The following is a 21,252-nucleotide window of genomic DNA, read 5'->3' on the forward strand; positions in this document are numbered from 1 at the left end:
ATAGAGTTGCAAACAGTAAGGAGAGAGTAGTTACAAGTGGTTACATATCAAATTGATCATAGAGTTGCGAACAGCAAGGAGAGAAGTGGGGGGAGAGGAGGGAGGCGGGGGAGGGGAGTAGATCAGAAGGGGGGGGAGGAGGAGGATTGAAAAGGGGCATTAAGGGTCTTGGTCTCGGAATAGGTGAGTTTTGAGTAATTTTCTGAAGTCGAGGTAGTTGTAGGCCTTGAGGACCATTTGGGCTAGCCAAGGGTTTAGTTTGGCGGCTTGGAAGGCGTAGGTTTTGTCAAGGAATTTTTTTGAGTGGCATAGTTTTAGGGAGGGGAAGGCGAAGAGTTGAGTTTTACGGGAGTTCTTGTAGTTGTGGTTGAGGGTGAAGTGAGGGGTGATGTAGCTTGGGGATAAACCAAATATTGTTTTGTAGCAAAAACAGGCGAATTTTAATATGATTCTGGATTCTAGTGGGAGCCAGTGGAGTTTCAACTGACAAATATACATAACCAACCATTTTATCCCCCCACCCAATGCTTAATCAATAAAACACAGAAACATAGATTTTCCCAATAACCTTACCCTAAACAGATTAATAATATCCTCTCACCCTCCTCCCACCCACCCCAGGTGTAAATACTCAAAGGTCGAAATTAAGATTTTTATTGTTGACAATATACAGTTGACTAAACTAAAGCGTCAGGAAGGCAAAGAGGTCATTTAATAATCGTTTGTGCTAGGGCTGTACCAAATATTTGTTTTTGATTTGATTCAGCCCCAAATATATTATTCGTATGTAGCCGAACAGTGATTTAAATGTGGGAATACGAATAATCCAAGACGCTGTTATGCTAAATGCTACTGAAATAAAGTTTTCAGGTTTTATTTAAAATTTGATTAATCGCTTCATCTTACTTCTAAGCGATGTACAAAAAATAAAAGGTTTTAAAACATTCAGGGAGGTGCAATATATGAGACAGGGACTTAACATACCAAGACTTAAATTGCCAATGGGGAAGGGAGGTAAAAAAAAATACAATAAAAAATAGGAAAAAAATGAATATGGGAAACACATAAGGTGGGGATTTGAGAAAGGAAAAGGAGAAAGAGAGAAAAACATTTGACCCCCGTCTTTTACAAAGGTGCGCTATGCTGTTTAGTACGCGATAAATATTGCGCGCTAAACGCTAATACGTGCATGTTATCCTATGGATGCGTTAGCGGTTAGCGCACGTGTTGATTTAGCGTGCGCTAAATCCACGCTAAAACGCTTAGCGCACCTTTGTAAAAGAGGGCCTGGCTCTCTTAATTTCGCATTGCTTCTTGGACTACTCGTTATGTTAAAGCTTAATTCCCCTTCTTTGTATTTGGTATTCGTGTGCATCTGATCAAGTTTTTATCACATTACCAAAAGTTCTATGCGGTTTACAAAAAATTATTAATTATAACATATTACATAGAAAGAATGGATTAATTAGTCAAATATTTAAGGAAAAAAATAGGTTTTCAACTTCTTCCTAAAATGTTTGTAAGAATCAGCGGAAAGCAGCAATGAATGAAATTCCTTTTCCCGAGAAGCTGCCTGGAATGCTAGGACACGATTGAGGAATTTCTTACTTTTACGGGAGGGAAATTGAACAAAGTCTGTGTTTTTCTACTATTGTTATGTATGGCTATAATGAAGGTATCAATCAGATAGATTGGGGTTGAGCCATAAAGAACCGTATAACAAAAACAGCCCAGCTTAAACAAAATCCGAGCCTCCATAGGCAACCAATGAAGTTCATAATGAAACGGCGTTCCATGATCATATTTTTTCAGTCCGTAAATCAGTATAACTGCTGTATTTTGAATTAATGATAGTCTATTCGGTATAGCACTGGTTAGCGCCATTATTGTGCTTTATCAAGTTGAATCTACCGTGAGAAAAATGATTATTTAATACGATTGCTGGGTTGTTGGTTTTAATCATGATATGGTAATAAATGTGAATGTTGGGCAGACTGAAGGGACCATGGAAGTCATCTGCCGTCATCTACTATGTTACTATCTGTTGTAGGGCACATGGCAGAAAATGAACCCTGCATCAGATAATGCACGATAAATGGCCTTAGCATGTGTTCACCATTAATCAATGACCCCCAAAGTGACTTGATCAAAGAGATACTGGGAGGAGTATAAGCTGAGCTTGTTATTTAAAGACTTCTCCAAACTTGAAGTTCTAGGTGTGCTCCCTAGATCTAACCCCCTCTTTTACAAAGGTGCGCTATGCTTTTTAGCGCATGCTAAATATTATCGCACGCTAAACACATGCTAAACGCTAACGCGTGCATGCTATCCTATGGACACGTTAGCGGTTAGCGCTAAATCCGCGCTAAAACGCTTAGCGCGCCTTTGTAAAACAGGCCCTAAGTTTGTTTAAAGGGTCAAAAGGGACCATGATGGTTACAGTGGAGATTTTCACTGCTGTGTGATTTTAGTGTGGAAGGATACTTCGGGAGGAGAAGGTGTGAAATCCGGCAGATTCTACTCTTACAGATACCGGCATGAAAATATAAGTCAAACAAGAGAAAAAATGCAAGAAAAATTAATTTGTCCACTAATCCGTCGCATGTGTGAAAAACGCTCCTCTGACTGTACTGGCGTGTGTTCACAGCCATGAAACATGATAATCCTTCTGGGAAGTGCACAGCTGGCCTGGCAGTGTGTCCATAAAGGGCTGCTTCCAAGAGTTGAGATTTGATGCAAGTTGAAGGAGTCCAGTGTTAGCTTATAAAGCTAAGGGCCCGAGACAGTCATTGAGATCTTTATCCATGGACATGGCAAGGGAGAAAATATCTGTGATTTGGAACCTAAATGTATTGACTTTGGGAGAGCTGGTAATAGACAGTAAACATCTTCATTGTGGGAACTTTCCCCATTATTTATTTATTCATTCATTCATTCAGTTTTCTATACCGTTATCCCAGGGGAGCTCAGACTGGTTTGTATGAATTTATTCAGGTACTCAAGCATTTTTCCCTATAATAGGTTGTCTAAATTTAAGCACCAATTGTGCACTTAAATTATCTTTGAGGTCAGAGTAACATAGAAACACAGAACATAGAAACATAGTACTTAAACAAATAATCTACATAGAACATAGTTAAACAAATACTCAACATAGAACATAGTTAAACAAATACTCTACATAGAACATAGTTAAACAAATACTCTACATAGAACATAGAAACATAGTACTTAAACAAATACTCTACATAGAACATAGAAACATAGTACTTAAACAAATACTCTACATAGAACATAGTTAAACAAATACTCTACATAGAACATAGAACATAGAAACATAGTACTTAAACAAATACTCTACATAGAACATAGAAACATAGTACTTAAACAAATACTCTACATAGAACATAGTTAAACAAATACTCTACATAGAACATAGTTAAACAAATACTCTACATAGAACATAGAAACATAGTACTTAAACAAATACTCTACATAGAACATAGTTAAACAAATACTCTACATAGAACATAGAACATAGAAACATAGTACTTAAACAAATACTCTACATAGAACATAGTTAAACAAATACTCTACATAGAACATAGAACATAGAAACATAGTACTTAAACAAATACTCTACATAGAACATAGAAACATAGTACTTAAACAAATACTCTACATAGAACATAGTTAAACAAATACTCTACATAGAACATAGTTAAACAAATACTCTACATAGAACATAGTTAAACAAATACTCTATATAGAACATAGAAACATAGTACTTAAACAAATACTCTACATAGAACATAGTTAAACAAATACTCTACATAGAACATAGAACATAGAAACATAGTACTTAAACAAATACTCTACATAGAGCATAGTTAAACAAATACTCTACATAGAACATAGTTAAACAAATACTCTACATAGAACATAGAACATAGAAACATAGTACTTAAACAAATACTCTACTCTTCTCCAAAGGGGTAAACAGACTCCTGATGCCTAAATAACAAATATAAAGTGGAGAAAAAACACTAATATATAGCATAAGCTAAAATAAAAACAGCTAATGCAGCTTAATCATACATCAAAAAACCTCCACTGACATAGTTTCAATGGAGCAAACAGTCTTATGCCACCAATGGGCAGTTCAGACGTTCAATTTGCTCTCTGTACAATTCCACACATAAAGGAGCAAAGAAAGCACTTAACTCAACACTCCAAGTCGGCCATCTTCTTCTTGTCAAAGTCCTGCACTCTGTATCTCAGCTTGCGTCCTCCATCGAAACGATTTATGCCAGTGGAGTTTTTATGACGTATGATTATAACCTTTTCCTATCGTGTGTCTCGGATGACGGGACATTCCAAAAATGTCGTTGCCATCGTATGTCCCATACTAATAAAGAGCCAGGAACGCAAAATATTTGAATTTACAGACTTATGACTTATTACATTATGTTTACAATAGCCGTAAATGATAACGGTGAATAATACAAAACTTTGCTAAAATAATTACGATTGGAACCAGCGTAACATGAAATGCATTACGATAGGAAAAGGTTAAGCTGCATTAGCTGGTTTTTTTTTTAGCTTATGCTACATTAGGTGTTATGTAGAAAATATGGAGACCTTTTTTCTCCACTTTGTTATTTATGCAGCAGGAGTCTGTTTACGCCTTCGGATGAGAGTGGCGGGTAGAAACCACCATACACATGGGTAAGTGTACACTTCTTTGCAGAAACGGCAGCAGAGCGCCCACCGGTCTATATTTTATATTCGGAAATAGCGTGGAGGGGCATAATCAAAAGAAACGTCTAAGTCCATTTTGGGCCTAAGTCACTAGTCGCCCAAAGTTGGACATGTAAAAAGTCCATGTTCGAAAAATACGTTCAAAATATTTTTTTTTCAAAAATTGTGTAATTTTAAGTCCAGTCATTTGATCGTCCAGACAGCTAAGTCGTCTATCTTTATACCCCATTTTCGACCAAAAATTCGTCCAAGTCAAAAACGCCTAGAAAAAAAACTTGGGAGGGGCCAGAAAAGTGATGGACTGGACACCCAGACATGGCACCAGAGTAGTTGGTACCTTACAGGGCATTGCTGTGAACTTTGATTATGAGCCCCTTAGTGCATAATTGCGTATGGGCGTTTACAAGGGAGGGGCGTGGGTGTGTCATAGACATGGCCGACAAGTTGCGTGTTAATGTTGCACTTTGCCATGCCTATTTACAGCAGCCATAGACCTGGCCTCAATGAGTAATCGCACGTTTAGGAGTGAGCGAATTCTCTTATAACCTGTGGAAATATACCTAAATTGTCGGTGTCTTGTTATGAAATGGACTCCTTTATAGAAAGTTGCGCGGGGACAAAAATCCCACCCGTCCCCAACAGGATCCTCTATTTCCCCACCCGTCCCCGCCAGGATCTTCTCCGTCCCCACCCATCCCTGCAAGGAATTACCTCCATCCCCGCCCATCCCCATAAAAAGCAGCAATTACTTCTGACAGGATCATCAATTCCACAGTTTCTTTTGTGTTTGCGCTGCTATTTTCCTAGTGGAATCTCTTTGGTGGAACCCTTTTTTTGTTTTCTGTTCAGGTAATTAACTTATAAACCCCCTCTTTTACTAAGGCTGACATGTCCATTATATTATATGGACAAACCCTGCTTCCACAGCCTTCCATCCCCGTGGGAGTCCTGTGGGCCAGAGGGGGGTCCCCGTGGGAGTCCCGTGGGTTAGGAGGGATTCCCGCAGGAACCCCGCGGGATTCCCGCGATCCCCGTTCCCGTGCAGACCTCTACTCCTTTAAGACTATTTGGGAGATAGTTATGAGGACTTATCCACAAGCCAGCAAGATCTCCGTTTCTTTTAGAATAGTTTTATCTTGATTGCGCTTAGCAAAATTGGGGTGTTTTATCATATAATGTAGGTCACGTTGTTCCGCATTTGCTCTGTACAAATCTGCTAATGAGCTTCTCCCTCTAGCTCGAATCAGGAGACTCTGCTTCGTTAATCATCAGGCTCTGAGGATGGCCTGGTCCTGAGACAGCTCTCTTCTCCCGTCCGGGGTTGGCAGCCGAGTCTGTCTTTTTCTGGGAGGCCTCGCCAGGTCTCGCATCGCCCCATTGCCTGCATGGAGGAGTGGTTCTGTTTTTCCTTAGCCAAACGCAGGTCTCCCACACCACAGAATGCAGCTGGCCTGTTTGGGGTTTTTTTTTAAAAAAAAATTTGAACTAGACTGTGACTGTAATTTGGCTTACTTGGAACATCCAATGTTTTAAATGTTGTCTCTGAGGCTGGAATTTCTTTTCTTTCGAAGAGCAGCAGTTGTTGAGGGAAAATTTATACTTTCTCTGGCTCAAAAATGATACCATTTTCCCACTGACTTCCACCTAAAAGTGCACTTTCTCCTGTACACAAAGCTACAAAATGCTCCATTTCCTAGAAGCAGACCTTTCGCCATCTAATTCTCTCTGTCTCCTCTTCCATTTTTTGAGACCTCTTTGTAACAGTAGCATAGTGAGGGGTAGAATGACAGAAATGAAGATGTTTGACTCCACTAGAGAAAGAACCTATCCTGAGAAGTGAAAACCACCGGTAAACACTGATTGAGTTGTACCCCCAAAGGAGCTGGGAAAAAACCAGCTACGTTTACACTTTATCAACACCTGCAACGTCTCTGGCTGGTATTCCAGAGTGTGGCCAGGATGGTGTCTGGTCAAAAGCACACTGGGACAAAGGCGCGCACAGACAACTGAGCGCAACGCAGAGCTGTGCGCCGAAGAAAATGACTGTTTTAAAGGGCTCTGACGGAGGGGGTGTGGGGGGGGGACTTTATACAGATCACGCCGCATTGTGGGGGCGTTGTGGGGGGTTTGGGGGGTTGTAACTCCCCACATTTTACTGAAAACTTCACTTTTTCCCTAAAAAACAGGGAAACAGTTAAGTTTCCAGTTTAATGAGGGGGATTACAACCCCCCCGACCCCCCCAACGCCGCCGCGATCTATATTAAGTAAAGTGGGGGGGTTCCCCAACAAAAACCCCCGTCGAAGCCCCTAAAAACACTCTCTTTTTCTTCGGCATGCGCTTCCGTCTTGCGCTCAGTTGTCGGCACGCACCTTTGTTTTCGGCGGTTTTGTCTATGAACCGGCCAGGATTCACTAACCTGCCTGATCCAGGCAGGTCCGACTAATTCAGGAAACAAAAATATGCAGGTGGAACAGAAAATTGGATGTACCAGTTTATACTTAAGAACGTAAGAACCAATGGTCCATCAAGCCCAGTAGCCCGTTCTCACGGTGGCCAATCCAGGTCACTAGTACCTGGCCAAAACCCAAAGAGTAGCAACATTCCAGCATCTCAAAGAACAGCAAGATTCCGGAACCCCAATGAGAACAACATTCCAGAGCTGGGATTGTGATGTCATAATGCCTCATTCCACAGTGCCTCAGAGCCAGCCTCATCGGTGATGTTACAATGGCTTGATTGTCCTATACTTGGCTCACACAAGAACGTAAGAATAGCTTTACTGGGTCAGACCAATGGTCCATCAAGCCCAGTAACCCGTTCTCACGGTGGCCAATCCAGGTCACTAGTACCTGGCCAAAACCCAAGGAGTAGCAGCATTCCATACAGAATCTCAAAGATTAGCAAGATTCCGGAATCCCAGAGGGTAACAAGATTCTAGAACCCCAAGGAGTAGCAACATTCCATGCTACCGATCCAGGGCAAGCAGTGGCTTCCCCATGTCTTAATAACAGACTATGGACTTTTCCTCCAGGAACTTGTCTAAACATTTCTTAAAATCAGCTACGCTATCCACTCTTACCACATCATCTGGCAACACGTTCCAGAGCTTAACTATTCTTTGAGTGAAAAAATATTTCCTCCTAATGGTTTTAAAAGTATTTCCCTGTAACTTCATCGAATGTCCCCTAGTAATTTTTGACGGAGTGAAAAATTGATCCACTTATACCCGTTCTATTCCACTCAGGATTTTGTAGACTTCAATCAGTTTAATAAGCATCCCCCCACCATAAAAGGACCCAATAAGGCCCCTGAGGAAGGCATTTTTATTTTGCTGAAACACAGCCAGTGTTGGGTCATTTGTATTTTATACGTTATTTGGTTTTCATTCTGTCGGTCACTTTTGGCTTGTAGTTTGGGGTTAGTTTTTATTGAAATGCATTTATTTACTCAGTGCTTTTAGCCTGTCCTCCCGAAAGAACCCAGAATGGGCTTATGGCTAGTATTTCATTGTTAGCTTAATTTTTCCTTTGCTGTACCTTTCCTGTCTTGAGTAAATCACCAAAACCCTAATCCACTCCCTCATCACCTCTCGCCTAGACCAGTGTTTTTCAACCTTTTTACACCTATGGACCGGTAGAAATAAAATAATTATTCTGTGGACCGGCATCGGTCCGTGGACCGGCGGTTGAAGAACACGGGGCTAAGTTGTGGGCCAGACCCCGCCCATATCTACCCAATCTCCACCCCAGACCCCGCCCCCATAATAGTACTAATTGCATCTTGCACGTCCCGTGCCTCATCTGGAAGCCTTCCCTCTGACGTTGCAACATCAGAGAGAAGGCTTCCGGTTCAGGCGCAGGATGCCCGTAGGAGCTACTGCCCATGGCTTTGTGCACGGAATCAGTTAGGAAGAGGGAGCTGGCTAGAAGATAATGCTGCATCTATCGCACTGTGGACCGGTGGTTGAACACCACATAGAAACATAGAAACATAGAAAAAAGCAGCAGAAAAGGGCTATAGCCCATCAAGTCTGCCCATTCCAAGTATCTCCTCCCCTGAATTTACTCCCTTAAAGATCCCACGTGAGTATCCCATTTTTTCTTAAAATCCGTCACGCTGCTGGCCTTTATCACCTGGAGTGGGAGTCTGTTCCAATGATCCACCACTCTTTCGGTGAAGAAGTACTTCCTGGAGTCGCCATGAAACTTCCCTCCCCTAATTTTCAGCGGATGCCCTCTGGTGGTCGAGGGTCCCATGAGCCAGAAGATATCATCTTCTGACTCGATGCGTCCCGTGATGTACTTATATGTTTCAATCATATCTCCCCGTTCTCTTCTTTCCTCAAGTGAGTACAGCCGCCATTTTTTAAATCTTTCTTCATACGTGAGATCCTTGAGCCCCAAGACCATCCTGGTGGCCATTCGCTGAACCGACTCGATCCTCAGCACGTCCTTTCGGTAGTGTGGTCTCCAAAACTGAACACAGTACTCCAAGTGAGGCCTCACCATGGCTCTGTACAACGGCATCATAACTTCAGGTCTCCTGCTGACGAAACCTCTGCGGATACACCCCATCATTTGTCTTGCCCTGGAGGAAGCCTTCTCCACTTTATTGGCAACCTTCATGTCCTCACTAATGATCACCCCTAGGTCGCGTTCCGCCGTGGTCCTAACCAAGGTCTCACCATTTAGTACATAAGTTCTACGCGGGTTTCTCTTACCCAGGTGCATTATCTTGCATTTTTTAGCATTGAAGCCTAGCTGCCAAGTAGTTGACCATTGTTCCAGCAACAGTAGGTCGTGTGTCATATTATCAGGTAATAAGCTTTTGCCTACTATGTTGCAAAGTTTGGCGTCGTCGGCGAACAGTGATACCCTTCCTCTAAGTCCATGTGTCATATCTCTTATGAATAAGTTAAATAGAATCGGGCCCAGGACCGAGCCCTGCGGCACTCCACTGATCACGTCCGATGCTTCGGATGGGGTACCGTTCACCACCACATTCTGAAGTCTACACTGGCCTAGACTATTGCAACCTGCTTCTCCCTGGCCTCCCGCGTAACCATCTCTCTGCCTTTCAATCCGTGCAGAACGCTGCTGCACGACTTACATGCCACCAGAGTCGCTGTGCCCACATCACCCTTCTCCTCAAGTCATTTCCCTGGCTCCCCATCCATTTCCACATACAATTCAAAGTCCTCTTATTGACTCTTTACCATGCCATACTGAGTCTTGTATCCCGCAAAGGTTGACTAGGAATCATTGCGGCTTACATGATATTAGAAATGATACAGAGGTATAGACTTCATATACATGAGCACGTTATAACTGGTCAGTGCAGTGAAGTGAATAGATGCATGTTCAGTACCTTCCTGAATTGGAAGTATGTGGTAAGTCATCGTAAGTTCCTCAGTCTCTCTCCTCCCTGGGACCTTTGGTCATCTGACAAATCTTTCTTATCTGTACCCTTCTCTTCTATTGCCAACACCAGACTGTCTTGCTGCACCTTACTCCTGGAACAAACTGCCTGAGTCAGTACCTTAAGCTCCGTCCCTGGAACTATTCAAGTCCAGAGTAAAAGCCCACCTCTTTGAGAATGCATTTATCTCATAACGCCCTCACCCTAAGCACCCTGAGAAACTCCCTAAGCCCCTACTTTTTCGGTTGTCTGTTAATTTAGATTGTAAGCTCTACTGAGCAGGGACCGTCTCTTAAATATGTTGTTTTACAGTGCAGTGCATGTCTACCAGCCCTATAGAAATGTTAAATAATAGTAGCAGGAGTAGAGAGGGGGGGTTAGGTATTGGTTTAAGCTATTTTGCATTGCCTTGGGTTAAGTTAAGGCAATAAGTTCAAATGACAAATTAATAAATAAGGACGAAACCGATCTGGCGAGCGAGAGGGACTCTTCTAGCTTCCTTGCTCATGTAGCTGCTCCTAGAGGTGTACGGTAGGGGGAATTGGCTTGGAGAACGATTTACCCCGTTTCAAAAATAACAACTTAGATGCAACCTTTTGATTGCTACAGGGCAAGTGTGGCTCCATTACACCGCCCGTGTTTCTCCGACACTTCGCAGCGTGCTCTGCAGCTGTGAGAAAAAGTAAAAAAATCCAAAGATAAAACAAATAACAGCCGCAGCTCCCTCCCCTCCCACCCCATGACCTAAGGAAATGTCCCCTGCCAGTCTCCTTACTTCGCCTCCTAAAGCTGAAAACAGATGCTTGGCTTTAAAAAAAAAAAAGTTTCTCTTCCCCAGGGTTTCCTATAACATGCTTTCTGAATGCCTACAATTAGGGCTGTACCCATAACCCATGTCGACCTTGGGAGGCTGAACTGGGCTTGGTTTTGCCCCACTGCATGTGTGTGTGCTTTGGGGGGGGGGGGGGGTTTAAAGGAAATTATAACAAAATCTCCATGAAGACTGTGGGGTGGGGGGAAGGGTCAAAAAACCAGGAGCGGACCAGAATATTAGGGTTGACTCGGAAAAGGTGATAAGTTTGCTGTCTGCCAGCTGCTTCTCTTTGATTGAAGGCAAAGGATCTTTGCATAGACATGAGAAATGGCAGGAAGGGGAATAGAAGATGTTATTGGATGAAGGATTTTATTTTTGCTTTGTTGAAAGGAGTAGGTTGTGTCAGAGTCGAAGAAAAGCTACTGAACATAAGAACTGCCAGACTGGGTCAGACCGAAGGTCCTTCAAGCCCACTATCCTGTTTCCAAAAGTGGCCAACCCAGGTCCTGGCAGAAACCCAAAGAGTAGCAAATTTCAGTGCTGAGATTGTGATGTCATAGTGCCTCATTCCACCAATGCCTAAGAGCCAAACTCATCAGTGATGTCACAATGGCTTGATTGTCCTATACTTGGCTCACTTAAGAACTGAAGGTCCATCAAGCCCAGTGTTCTGTTTTCCAACAGTGGGCAACCTGGGTCCTGAGTATCTAGCTAGATCCCATGTTATTCTATTTCTATACTTTATATATCACCCTATACACTAAGTTTAAGAGTGGTTTACATAGCTGCTTCATTTAAAACTAAACCCTAAAACTTGATTGGGGGCTATTTTAACCTAAAGCATGCTTCCCCCCCCCCTTGAATACTGAACCAGAAGATTGACTCAGCACGAATCATGTTTTGGCCACAAAGACCTGCCTCAGGAGTCTATATCCATAAAAACAAATACATAAGTACGTAAATATGTAAACGGCAAATTTAACACAAATTTAAACATGTATAACATTGAAAAATCCAATAAATTAGTGATAACAGAGATGATAATGCAAATGAAAATAAGATACAAAAAAAAAGAACTATCTTACCTCCCTTTTACGAAGCCATGTTATGCTTTTTTATCGCCGGACGTGGCAGGGTTAGCTCTAATGCTCATAGAATTCCTATGAACATCGGAGCTAATATCGCCATGGCTGGTGATTTAAAAAAAAAAGCCTAACGCGGCTTGGTAAAAAAGGGGGAGGGGGGAGGTTTAGTGTGTAACCAATATAAAATATCAAAGCGAATAAAACAATATGTAGAATGTATGTAAAGCAATCATAACAAATTGTTGATGTGAATCTGTTACATGTCTCAGGACAGATTAAAATGGATAAAGAAAAATACTGACAGAAAGATTTTCTTAATAACAGACTATGGACTTTTCCTCCAGGAATTTGTCCAAACCTTTCTTAAAACCAGGTACACTATCCGCTTTTACCACAACCTCTGGCAATGGGTTCCACAGCTTAACTACTCTCTTGAGTGAAAAAATATTTCCTCTTATTGGTTTTAAAAGTATTTCCCTGTAACATCACCCAGTGTCCCCCTAGTCTTTGTCATTTTTGACGGAGTGAAAAATCGATCCACTTGTACCCGTTCTACTCCACTCAGGATTTTCTAGACTTCAATTCCATCTCCCCCTCAGCCGTCTCTTTTCCAGGCTGAAGAGCCCTAACTGTTTTAGTCTTTCCTCATACGAGAGGAGTTCCATCCCCTTTATCATCTTGGTTGCTCTTCTTTGAACCTTTTCTAGTGCCGCCATATTTTCTTGAGATAAGGAGACCAGAATTGAACGCAGTACTCCAGGGTAGCCTTTTTGCTGTTCTAACTTTATACACTTGCTTAACTGGTTTGAAGTTTGCATATCGCTGCTAGCTGGTTAAGTACCAGCTCCGACCATGGACTTACCTTGGCATTAACCGGACAGTATGGGGGAGGGGAGGGGTTAGAGCTGGTATTTAGTGACACTCTTCAGCTAAGTGCCGCTGAATGTCACCAGATAGGCAGGAAGAAGCGATTTGATTTGGCAGAAAGCTCTGACTACCGGGCAGCTTGCTAACAAGAACTGAAGCACGTGAGAATGAAACCAACTGCTTCATAGCCAGTGTCTCGGTGCCGAGGTTGAGCGTCGAGATATTTTTTTTCAGACGTCCAGCAGTGTCAAAATGAAGTTTGACATTTCGAAAGCTGGGTGAAAATATAATCTCATTACTTTGATGTCAGAGCCTGCGTTCCTATTAGTGCATTCTGGGGTTTTATCATTTTAGTCATGTTTAACAGGGTTGAAGCAAGCGTGCACTTTTAAATCTAGCTTCCTTTACGTCCCTGTCCAGGGTTATTTATTTATAACAATTTCCTCTCTTTCAAAAGACATGGCTAATGCCGGGCTTTAATGTGTTATTCACACACAAAATAACCTATTTACAACTCCGTGTGTGCCAGAGGGAGAATGGATGGGGAGCCGCTCCCTCCGCTCTGTTCTATCTGAGTTTAACAATCTGGATTGCTAATAGAACCATTTATCATGGGACTGGTAATTTATTTTATGTGGGCTAAGCAGGTCCTGCGGCCTGCGATCTATGGAAACGCTATGCGCTTTCAGGAATGAAGTCTAGCAAGTTACCAGTGCAAACATGAAGCAGCCAGGAGACCCGGGTTCAAGTCACGCCGCCCTAGTAATTGCGTTCCTTTCTTGCCTGAGTATCAGTTCATGAAAAACCGTGGTTTTACACAGTCTCTTTTTTTTTATTTTGTCTTTTGTTGCCCTTCTAGAAGTGACTGGGTAGCACTTGTTTGTTAACTCATATGAGTCTCATCGGAGTATTTATTATTTAATTTTCTGTACCATTCTCCCTGGGGAGCTCAGAACGGTTTACATGAATTTATTCAGGTGTACAAGCATTGTCCCCACAATCTACCTAATGTACCTGAGGCAGAGGGCGGATTAAGTGACTTACCCAGGATCACAAGGAGCAGCGTGGGTTTGAACCCACCGCCTCAGGCTGTAGCTTTAACCACTGTACTTCTCTAGAAATCAAAAATGTAGTAAAAGTGAGCCAAGTATAGGGCAATCAAGCCATTGTGACATCATTGATGAGGTTGGCTCTTATTGGTAGACTGAGGCATTATGATGTCACAATACCAGCTCTGGTTATCAGAGGCTGAAGCTTTTCACACTATATATTTATTCAATTTTCTATACTGTTCTCCCAGGGGAACTCAGAACGGTTTATATGAATTTACTCAGGTACTCAAGCATTTTTCTCTGTCTGTCCCAATGGGCTCACAATCTATTTAATGTACCTGGGGCAATGGGGGGATTAAGTGACTTGCCCAGGGTCACAAGGAGCAGCGTGGGTTTGAACCCACAACCTCAGGGTGCTGAGACTGTGGCTTTAACCACTGCGCCACTCTGGAAATCAAAATGTATTAGAAGTGAGCCAAGTAAAGGACATTCAAGCCATTGTGACATCACTGATGAGGTTGGCTCTTATTGGAGGAATGAGGCATTGTGACATCACAGTATCAGCTCTGGTTACTAGAAACGTTTCTTACTTTATCCCAGGACAAGCAGGCAGCATATTCTTAACGTATGGGTGACGTCACCGACGGAGCCCCGGTACGGACCTTTTTAACTAGAAAGTTCTAGTTGGCCGCACCGCGCATGCGCGAGTGCCTTCCCGCCCGACGGAGGAGTGCGTGGTCTCCAGTTTCTTCGTTTCCGCGGAGCGAAGAAGACGCATGTGGTATTCAACGGCTGTTGAACACTCCTTTTTTGCCTTCCCGCTCGCGTTATTTTGATTTTTTCTGCTTTTTTCCTTCGGGTTTTTCCTTTCTGTCTAATTTACAAAAAAAAAAAAAAAAAAACAACTTTATTTTTTCCTTTATTTTTCAACAGGCCCCGGCGGGGCCTGTTGCCATCATACAAGCCTCCGACTTTGATTTCGCTGAGGCCGTATTCCCCTTCATGCCCCCTCAGCCGGGTTTTAAGAAGTGCCAGCGGTGTGCACGCCCGATTTCCCTTTCGGACCCACACAACTGGTGCCTACAGTGCTTGGGTCCGGAACATCGGGCTGACACCTGCACCCGCTGCGCGACTCTTCAAAAACGCACACTTAAAAATAGACAAATTCAGCAGAATCTCCTCTTCGGCACCGGTTCTGCTATGGATCCGACCCCGACGTCGACGGCACCGCCGAAATCGGCACCGTCAACATCGACACCACCTGATCCTTCTGCGGGGTCGATGGCGCCAGGTAAGCCAGCTAAGAAGCCTTCCACTTCCCTTGAGCGCCCTCCAGCCACGGCGGTGACACCGGTCCTTCCGACGTCCCGCAAGTCCCGTAAGCGCTCCGCTCCGATAACGGTGAGTGCCTCTTCATCGGCCTCCTCATCACCGGAGCGTAGAGCGGCACCTATGGTACCGAAGAAAAGTAAAACGGTACCGGTGCCCCCATTGGAGGACCGTATCTCGGCCATCCTCCAAACTAAATTACAGGAGCAACTCGAGCACCAGCTTCAGGAACTGCTCCCAACCCTGCTGGCACCGCTCCTTCCGGTACCGGTCCGGCCCGAGCCTCGCACCACTACGCCAGTGGCCACCCCCTCGGTACCGATGAATACTTCGATGCCGGTCTTATCGGCACAGCCTACATTACAGACCTGCACGGCGGAGGACCCATCCCGAACCCAAGATCGACATCGATCGTCTCGGGACCGGGATCGACACCACTCCTCCCGGGACAGAGATCGGCACCGGTCTTCATCCCCCGGCACCGTATCCATGAGATCTGGCAAGTCCCTTTCTAAAACCCGCCATGCTGAGCCGGCCATCAGGGACCCTGACTTATGGGAGCAATCCCCCCTCGGTACCGAGGAGGATGCCTCTTCCACTGATGAGGAACCCTCCATGGCTGAATCCACCTCCAAGCCCGAGCAGTCCTCATTTACAAAATTCCTTCGGGAGATGTCTGGGGCTCTTTCCATCCCACTCGAGTCCGACTCTAAGAAGTCCCAGGCCTTTTTAGAAGCCTTGGACTTCGACCAACCTCCCAAGGAATTTCTCAAACTCCCCGTCCATGATATTCTGCGGGAGACATTTTATAAAAACTTGGAGAACCCCCTTACTGTTCCAGGTGCCCCTAAGAAACTGGACAGTTTATACAGGGTCATCCCTATCCCGGGATTTGATAAACCCCAGTTGCCACATGAGAGCCTCCTAGTAGAATCCACTCTCAAGAAATCTCATGGTTCCAGTGTCTATGCCTCCACCCCTCCTGGCAGAGAGGGTAAAACAATGGATAAATTTGGAAAGCGCCTATACCAGAATGCCATGCTGGCTAGCAGAGCCAACAATTATTCATTTCATTTTTCTTTTTATATGAAATATCTGGTACAACAACTTTCTGCTCTGCAAAAGTACATCCCTGAACGCAAGGTCCCTTTGTTTCAACAACAAATTTCCACCCTCCTTCAGCTCAGGAAGTTCATGGTACGCTCAATCTATGACTCCTTCGAGCTCTCCTCCCGTGCCTCTGCTCTGGCAATTGCTATGCGACGCCTTGCCTGGCTGAGAGTATCTGACCTGGATGTCAACCACCAAGACCGCCTTGCCAACGCGCCCTGTCTTGGTGATGAACTTTTTGGGGAGTCTCTAGATACCACCACACAAAAACTTTCGGCTCACGAGACCAGATGGGACACCCTCATTAAGCCTAAAAAGAAGATTCCGCCGACACGACCATACAGACCTCAGTCTTCTTACCAACGTCGTTTTTCTGCTAGGCCGCTGAATCCTCCTCAACAGCAATCTCGTCGGCCTCGCCAACAACAGCAACAACACTCTCAGGCTCGCTCGCAATCTCACCAGACAGCTAAGCCTCTCCCTCAAACTAAGCCTCCTCAGCCCTTTTGACTCTTTTCTCCAGGGCATAGCCAGTCTCCAACCCTCGCTGCCTCTGCCTCAACCTATCGGGGGCCGCCTCACCATCTTTCTACGACGCTGGGAGGCCATCACATCAGACCTGTGGGTTCTAAACATCATCCGTCACGGATACTCACTAAGATTTCAGACTCTTCCTCCAGACCATCCTCCCGTAGAGTCTGCTTCTCACTCCTCCCAAACTCCTCTCCTCCTCAGGGAGGTCCAATCCCTCCTCCTTCTCAATGCCATCGAAGAAGTTCCACCAGACCAAAGAGGTCAGGGATTTTACTCCCGCTACTTCTTGGTACCCAAGAAAACAGGAGATCTTCGTCCTATCCTCGACCTCAGGAACCTCAACAAGTGTTTGGTCAAGGAAAAGTTCAGAATGCTCTCACTTGCCACACTTTATCCTCTTCTGTCTCAACACGACTGGCTATGTTCCCTGGACCTCAAGGAGGCCTACACTCACATCCCAATCCATCAGGCTTCACGTCGCTACCTCCGATTCCAGATACTCAATCACCACTATCAGTACAAGGTGCTTCCCTTTGGTCTCGCATCTTCGCCCAGGGTGTTCACCAAGTGCCTGATTGTGGTAGCGGCCTGTCTCAGGTCCCACAACCTTCAAGTGTTCCCCTACTTGGACGATTGGTTGGTGAAAGCAACGACCGCTCCACTTGTGCTGCAATCCACTCACCACACCATCTCTTTCCTCCATCTCTTGGGGTTCGAGATCAATTATCCCAAGTCGCATCTGCTTCCCACGCAGCGCCTTCAGTTCATCGGAGCACTTCTCGATACCAACTCCATGAGAGCGTTCCTTCCTGCCGACCGGCACCGGACACTGCTTCACCTCTGTCGACAGGTGCTCATCCAACCATCCATCCCTGCTCGCCAAATGATGATTCTTCTGGGTCACATGGCCTCGACAGTCCATGTGGTTCCTCTGGCGCGACTCCATTTGAGGATACCGCAATGGACCCTCGCCAACCAATGGTCGCAGACCAGGGATCCTCTTTCTCATCCCATCTCTGTGACATCATCTCTTCAGCACTCTCTTCAATGGTGGTTGAACTCCTCAAATCTTTCCAGGGGCCTCCTTCTTCATCCGCCCCCTCATTCCATGATCATCACCACAGATGCCTCCCCCTATGCATGGGGAGCTCACATAGGGGATCTACGCACCCAGGGACTCTGGACCCCTCAGGAGCGTCAATATCACATCAATTTCCTGGAACTCAGAGCCATGTTTTATGCTCTCAAGGCCTTCCAGCACCTTCTCTATCCTCAGGTTCTTCTCCTGTGCACGGACAACCAAGTCGCCATGTACTACATCAACAAGCAAGGCGGCACCGGATCTCGTCTCCTTTGTCAGGAGGCCCTCCGAATTTGGACCTGGGCCACAGCCCACAATCTTTTTCTCAAAGCAGTCTATATCCAGGGCGAACAGAACTCCCTGGCCGACCAGCTCAGCCGCATCCTTCAACCTCACGAGTGGACCCTGGATCCTCCCACTCTCCACTCCATCTTTGCTCGATGGGGCACTCCACAGGTGGACCTCTTTGCAGCTCCTCACAACCATCAGCTGCCCCAGTTCTGCTCCAGACTCTACTCTCCTCATCGTCTGGCACCGGATGCATTCCTACTCGACTGGACGGATCGGTTCCTCTATGCCTTCCCTCCACTTCCTCTGATGTTGCGGACCCTGTTCAAGCTCCGCAAGGACAGGGCCACCATGATTCTCATCGCCCCTCGGTGGCCCAGACAACATTGGTTCTCCCTCCTGCTTCAGCTCAGTTCCAGGGATCCCATTCCTCTACCTGTGTTTCCTACTCTTCTTACACAGCAACATCAGTCTCTACTACATCCCAATCTGTCTTCGCTCCACCTGACAGCTTGGTTTCTCTCGGGCTGACCTCTCCAGAAAACCTGTCTCAGCCAGTCCGTCGCATTTTGGATGCCTCCAGGAAACCCTCCACACTCCAATGTTACCATCAGAAGTGGACCCGGTTCTCCGCTTGGTGTCTTCTTCATCATCACAATCCCACCTCTCTGGCGGTGGAAACTGTACTGGACTATTTGCTCTCTCTCTCCGACGCTGGCCTCAAGTCAACCTCAATCAGAGTCCACCTCAGTGCCATCACTGCGTTTCATGAGCCTATCCTTGGAAAACCCCTCACGGCTCATCCTCTGGTTTCCCGGTTCATGAGAGGCCTCTTCAATATCAAACCACCTCTTCAGCCTCCCCCAGTCGTCTGGGACCTCAATGTGGTTTTGTCAGCCCTCATGAAACCTCCTTTTGAGCCTCTGGCTACTACCTCGCTCAAACTTCTCACATGGAAGGTGCTTTTCCTCATTGCCATCACCTCTGCCAGAAGGGTTAGTGAGCTACATGCACTGGTCGCCGATCCACCGTTCACTGTTTTTCACCATGACAAGGTGGTTCTGCGTACCCATCCTAAATTCCTTCCTAAGGTGGTTTCAGCCTTTCACCTCAACCAGTCCATCGTGCTGCCTGTTTTCTTCCCTAAACCCCATTCTCATCCTGGGGAACAGGCTCTTCACACGCTGGATTGTAAGCGTGCCCTGGCGTACTACCTTGACCGTACCAGGGCTCACCGCTCCTCTCCTCAACTTTTTCTGACCTTCGATCCTAATCGTCTGGGTCACCCTGTATCTAAACGAACGCTGTCCAATTGGCTTGCTGCCTGTATTACGTTCTGTTATGCTCGGGCCGGCCTGTCACTGGAAGGACCTGTCACGGCCCACAGGGTCAGAGCTATGGCTGCTTCTGTGGCTTTCCTCCGTTCCACTCCTATTGAGGAAATCTGCAAGGCGGCCACTTGGTCTTCAGTTCACACATTCACTACTCACTACTGTCTGGATGCCTTCTCCAGACGGGATGGACACTTTGGTCAATCTGTGTTACAAAATTTATTTTCCTAATGGCCAACCATCCCTCCTCCCTCTCTGTTAGCTTAGAGGTCACCCATACGTTAAGAATATGCTGCCTGCTTGTCCTGGGATAAAGCACAGTTACTTACCGTAACAGGTGTTATCCAGGGACAGCAGGCAGATATTCTTACGACCCACCCACCTCCCCGGGTTGGCTTCTTAGCTGGCTTATCCTAACTGGAGACCACGCACTCCTCCGTCGGGCGGGAAGGCACTCGCGCATGCGCGGTGCGGCCAACTAGAACTTTCTAGTTAAAAAGGTCCGTACCGGGGCTCCGTCGGTGACGTCACCCATACGTTAAGAATATCTGCCTGCTGTCCCTGGATAACACCTGTTACGGTAAGTAACTGTGCTATTTATTCAGTTTTCTATACTGATCTCCCAGGGGAACTCAGAACGGTTTACATGAATTTACTCAGGTACTCAAGCATTTTTCCCTGTCTGTCCCAGTCGGCTCACAATCTATTTAATGTACCTGGGGCAATGGGGGGATTAAGTGACTTGCCCAGGGTCACAAGGAGCAGCGTGGTTTTGAACCCACAACCTCAGGGTGCTGAGACTAACCACTGCGCCACACTCTCCCCACTTCTCTGATGCTTCTCGAGCTGCCCTAGATGGCCAAACTGTGTAGTTGGCAACATCACTGAATATTCGACTCCGGGAGATGACCCACAAAAGTGGGATACTTGGCAGGTCTGCTAATACATACTTACCCTCCACTCCCTTTTGCTAAGCCATAGGAATTCTATGAGCGTCGGTGTTGCATTGGAGCATTTGGCGCTCCAGGCCACGGTAGAAACCTCTACCGTGGCTTAGTAAAAGGGGGAGTTAGTGTTTTGCATTATTTCATTAGTTAGCTCGCACTAAGCATGCGTTAACCATTTTAAAGACATTGTTTTTTTTAGAAGGGGTGTGTCATAGGTAACATAGTAAATGACGGCAGATAAAGACCCGAGTGGTCCATCTAGTCTGCCCAACCATACATGCTCCATAAATTAATTTACTTTAAATGGTCCTTTTTCTTTGATATTTCTGGGCCAGAAACCCAGAACCCTGCTTAAGTTCCATCTACTGGAGTCTCAATCAAAGCTCACTCCAGCCCATCTTAACCATCCCAGCCATCGAAACCCTCCCCTGCCCATCCTCAACTGAATGTTCATATAAGGGACACATGGCGATCTGCACCGGGCAGGAGTGTAGGAAGATTGCTCCTGCCCCGAAAGCCCTCTAGACCACCAGGTAAGGCCGGGAAGGCAGCAGGGAGGAAAAAATATGGGTTATTTTAAAATTAAGACTGCTTTTTTTTATTTTCCCCCTCCCCAGAAAAAAGCGCGATTAT

At 45.4% G+C, this 21,252-nt stretch overlaps 1 protein-coding gene across 1 annotated transcript in view; it reads left to right on the plus strand.

Annotated features, from left to right (window-relative positions):
• Positions 1-21,252, plus strand: part of GLI2 (GLI family zinc finger 2) — a 519,949-nt gene that overhangs the window by 104,130 nt on the left and 394,567 nt on the right. The gene's annotated exons all lie outside the window — the stretch shown is intronic.

The sequence above is a fragment of the Geotrypetes seraphini genome, chromosome 5, assembly GCF_902459505.1.
Source record: "Geotrypetes seraphini chromosome 5, aGeoSer1.1, whole genome shotgun sequence".
Lineage (NCBI taxonomy): Eukaryota > Metazoa > Chordata > Amphibia > Gymnophiona > Dermophiidae > Geotrypetes > Geotrypetes seraphini.